Genomic DNA, 5011 nt, shown 5'->3' on the forward strand with positions numbered 1-5011 from the left:
CTAAAATCCTAATTGCAGAAAAGGTAAATAAAGTGGGAGGATGTCTGGAGCGTGCAGATCAGGAAAATGTTGACCAAGATATCAGTTTGGGTTAAGGAAAGGTAATTATGTTGATATTAAAGCTTATGATTGAATTGGTGTAGATCTGGTTGGATGAGTCAATTACACAGACCTACTTATCTCTAAACTCTCAGAGTTCTCGTTGAGCAGTGAAAAGTATGTCACGTGGTTGTATAATTGAAACGTGACAATACCTCAGAGGTTACCCTTAGTAAAGCACTAGGTTTATTAGTGATTTGATTTCTAATCCTAACCCTCATTATCAGTTTGGTTAACTGAATAACAACGTGCCGTGTTGATTGAACACTGATCACAAACGAAAGGAGTCCGTCGGGTTAAGTTGACAAAACCTTAAATGAAAACTAACAACCATTTCATCATACTAATGAGATCAAATCAAGACAAATGTTATACAGCATTAAAGTAGATATACTGAAAGTAAAGTAGATAGAAACCTAACAGGTACCTAGACAGTTGGTATCACTTAATCCTAGGGAAACAATCAAACAAGAACATGTAATAGGTTTGGATCATACAGTCAGGGCACTGGCTAGATCTTAACAGCTCGTAAGAGGTCTCTTTGGAATAGTCAATAGGTATACTAGGTCATTCATGTCTCAATTCCTAAGTTCCGCATCCTAAAAGCGCATTAAATGCCTCTTGGGAACTCCGGCCATACTGAGTTCATAGAATCTTTAGATACAGTATAACTAGGGGTCTTAATCCTATGAAGTAGCTAAGTTCATATAGGTAGAAAAGTCCTAATCACAACCTAGGTTAGTCAATCCTTAAGATGCTAGCATACAAATCTATCAGACTTCCTAGTTCAGCATAATAACAATAATTGTACTAATTTAACATAATAACGCTAACCCAAACTTCTATCATGGCAACATACAGATTACTTAAGCTATCATGGTAATATCAAAATGCATTATTAAACATAAAAGATAAGAATACATGTTTAATATAAAAGACAAGCGTTTCGGATAAAAACCTGAAAAAGCAGAAGAAATCTGCCCGAGATCGCCGGGACTCGCCGGGATATTCTCCGAAAAATAAAAGCTAAGCTAGCTACTACTAAAAACTAACCTAAAACTTGAAAATATGTAATGAATTGTAAATTGAGTCTGTTGAAATGGATGGAGAAGGCCCTTTAAATAGACTTAATTTTTGCCTGCAAATGGCCGTCAGGCCGTTTGCCAAGCCAGGCCGTTTGCTTGGGCTGTTTGGAAGGTCGTTTCTAAGTCAGGCAAGCCATTTGGCAAGCCGTTTGGCTTGCCTAGTCAGCCTGATTTCCTGGATCGTAACTTGTTTTCTTGTCTTTCACCGTTTTCGCTCTAAATTCTTCGTTTTAGCTCCGTTTTACTTGATTCTTTTTGCATCGCCTTTGTAAGTACTTAATCTACAAAATCAACTGACAAAATGATTATTTTTGCGATAAAGTTTGGAACTTTATGAGTTTTAGGGCCCAATATCGGGGGTAAAAACATGACTTTTTGGCCGATATCAAATACCCCACACTTAGCTTTGCTTGTCCTCAAGAAAATAGCGGGAATATAAGGATCTTTCTAATAGATTCTCCCTCGCCTATCCTCAGATCTTTTATTATGCCTTTATCAGAAGTCTCACATCTTTCGAAAGTATTAGAAAAAGTTTCGAACTTCGATGGTTTTAGTCACTAAGTTTCAATCGCGTCCATAGTGAAAAGGCGTACTTTTCAACTCTCAGATGTAGAGTATACATGACCAGGCTTGTTACTATCGAATCACTCATATCACTCAAGTGTTTAGGGTGCCCTATTCTAGTTATATTGCCGCTCAGAAGCCAGTCGTGTAACAGTTCTCATCATAGGCTTGGTAAAGCATTGATATCTCCACCGGTTAAGTAAGGACAGCACTGATCTTCTTCCTAGGCATTCCTTCAAGAGGAAGATGGGTTATAGGGTTTGGAAATTTTATGGATGGGTGAACGGTATCCAGATCTTTTGATTTTTAGAGAGAATTGATAGATTTTGATTTTTCAGAGTATCCTTTTTGGATAGAGAACGGCTTAAATTCCGTAAGAGTTTTCCTTGGAAGATGCGGGTTTTGCTAAGACTTTGTCTAGAATTTTCTCGGCTCTTCCGGTAATTTCTTCTTTGGGCAACTTCTCTGGGTTTTCTTGCCTTTATTTATAGACTTTTCTCTTTCATTTTTTTTTATCGGAACCTTTTCTTCATAACTTTTGTCTTTCGTTCCTGGTGCCCAGAGAGGAAGTGATATTTCACCGAAAATAGGTCTTTGACCTATCAAAAACAATCAGGGGTTCGGAATCTTTTCAACAAGTGCTTTTGAAGCGAATTTTGATCGATCTATCTCTTCATCAATCTCTGGATCTTTTTTATAAATGGAAAGGGAATGAAGGTGAATGGGTAGTGTATTTTGGCAGTGAATTTGGGATGGATATTTCTGATTCATCAACTCTTTGTGTGAGTTGGTCGGGTTTTAAATTGCGTGGAGTGGAAACGAAAACGGAAATGGGTGGTTTTTTGTCTTCTCTATTCAGAATGATTTTGGAAGGAGTATCGCACCTACACCACGTATGGCACTTACTAACCATTGGCCTTGAAACGAATGTCAGAACCAAGTTCTAACTTGAACCGTACACCGGCACGCTCATCAATTGAATTAACAAAGTACTGTAGATTTGATGGATCGTACAGACACTTTGGGTCCAAAAGTCCTCACTTTTTGGGAGTAGGGGCCGTGCTTGGTCATGCATAGCCTTTAACATATTTTGTCGAAAGAAATCTTTTGACGTAAACCATGAGTTTTTAGCTTAATCGTTCCATTCTAGTAAATGTTTCGAAAACTGATTTCTAGCAATTTTATAGAATCTTTCGGGTAAAATGAGGTAAGAATTTTTTGAATTTACCAAAAAAAATTCCTTGCTAGTTACTTTTAAACAAAAGAATTTTTCAAAACTTTGGCGTTTTCACGGTTACTTGTCCTTAAACCTTTACCCAGTACCCCACACTTAGAGGAACATTGTCCCTAATGTTCTCTGAAATAGAATATTTTATATTTAATAAATTAAGGACAGTGCCTCTAGAATCTCTGAGTTTGGTGCGGGTGATAATGCTAAAAACGAACATATATTTCATAGCATTATCCTTCAAGAAAGACAAGCTTTTAGTTGCAATTGTTCTATTTACAAGTGATATTCGTTAAAAAATAAAAGGTGAAGACAAAAGACAGAATCGACGATTTAAAGACGCAAACGGCCAAAAAGCTAAAAAGTACAAAGTACAATCCAAGTGGTTCAATTTATTGATGAGAAACGTCTCAAAATTACAAGAGTACAAGCCGCAAAACGCAAAGTACAATATATTAAATCGTACGAAAAGGCGTTCGAAAATCCGGAACCAAGACATGAACCAACTATCAACGCACGACTAAAAGGACCTAAAATTACAAGTCAACTATGCAAAAGAATATAATATAATATATAATTAATTATATATAATATTACATATTATAAATAATCAGCAGCCCACGTTTAATTCATTTGGTGAGCTGGAATCCAAAGCTCCGTGACTGCGAAGCTGTGAAGAAGAAAAGTACCGCACTCGCGGAGCTGTACAGTTCAAAGTGGGCCTATAAAAGGCCGCACATTCTGCTCGATTCATTCATCCCTTTTTCTTTCTTTCTATCTACGTAAAATATATATATAATTTTAATTTTAATTTTAATTTAAGTTTAATAATAATAAGGTTATTGTAGCGAATGTTTTAAGGTTTTGTAAGTCGAAACTCTGTCCATGTAACACTACGCGATTAATACTCATTGTAAGTTATGTTCAACCTTTTTAAATTAATGTCTCATAGCTAAGTTATTATTATGTTTATTTAAGCCGAAGTAATTATGATGTTGGACTAAATATCAAGACGGGGTTATTGGGCTTTGGACCATAATTGGGGTTTGGACAAAAGACCGACACTTGTGGAAATTGGACTATGGGCTATTAATGGGCTTTATATTTATTTAACTGAATGATAGTTCGTTAATTTAATATAGAGATTTACAATTTGACGTATTTATAAATAACCACATACACTCGATCGGACACGATGGGCGGGATATTTATAAATACTAATAATCGTTCATTTAACCGGACACGGGAATGGATTAATAGTCAATGGACTCATTAAAACAGGGGTGGATTACATACAAGGACACTTAGTGTAATTGTTAACAACGTATTAAAACCTTGGGTTACACGCAGTCGATAACCTGGTGTAATCATTAACAAAGTATTAAGACCTTGTTACAGTTTAAGTCCCCAATTAGTTGGAATATTTGACTTCGGGTATAAGGGTAATTTGACGAGGACACTCGCACTTTATATTTATGACCGATGGACTATTATGGACAAAAACCAGATGGACGTATCAAATAATCCAGGACAAAGGACAATTAACCCTTGGTAATAAATTAAAATCAACACGTCAAACATCATGATTACGGAAGTTTAAATAAGCATAATTCCTTTATTTTATATCTCAACGCTCTTTTATTTACTGTCATTTTATTTATCATACTTTAAATTATTGTACTTTTAAATTATCGCACTTTTATTTATCGTCATTTACTTTACGCTTTAAATTAAGTTGTATTTATATTTAATATTTTACATTAGGTTTTAATTGTGACTTAAGACATAAAATCGACAAACCGGTCACTAAACGGTAAAAACCCCCTTTTATAATAATAATAATACTACTTATATAAATATATTTATATACAAATATAGTTTAAAATATATATAGCGTTAAACTCAGCTGTATCCCTGTGGAACGAACCGGACTTACTAAAAACTACACTACTCTACGATTAGGTACACTGCCTATAAGTGTTGTAGCAAGGTTTAGGTATATCCATTCAATAAATAAATAAATAACTTGTGTAAA

This window comes from Rutidosis leptorrhynchoides, chromosome 4 (genome assembly GCF_046630445.1).
Source record: "Rutidosis leptorrhynchoides isolate AG116_Rl617_1_P2 chromosome 4, CSIRO_AGI_Rlap_v1, whole genome shotgun sequence".
Lineage (NCBI taxonomy): Eukaryota > Viridiplantae > Streptophyta > Magnoliopsida > Asterales > Asteraceae > Rutidosis > Rutidosis leptorrhynchoides.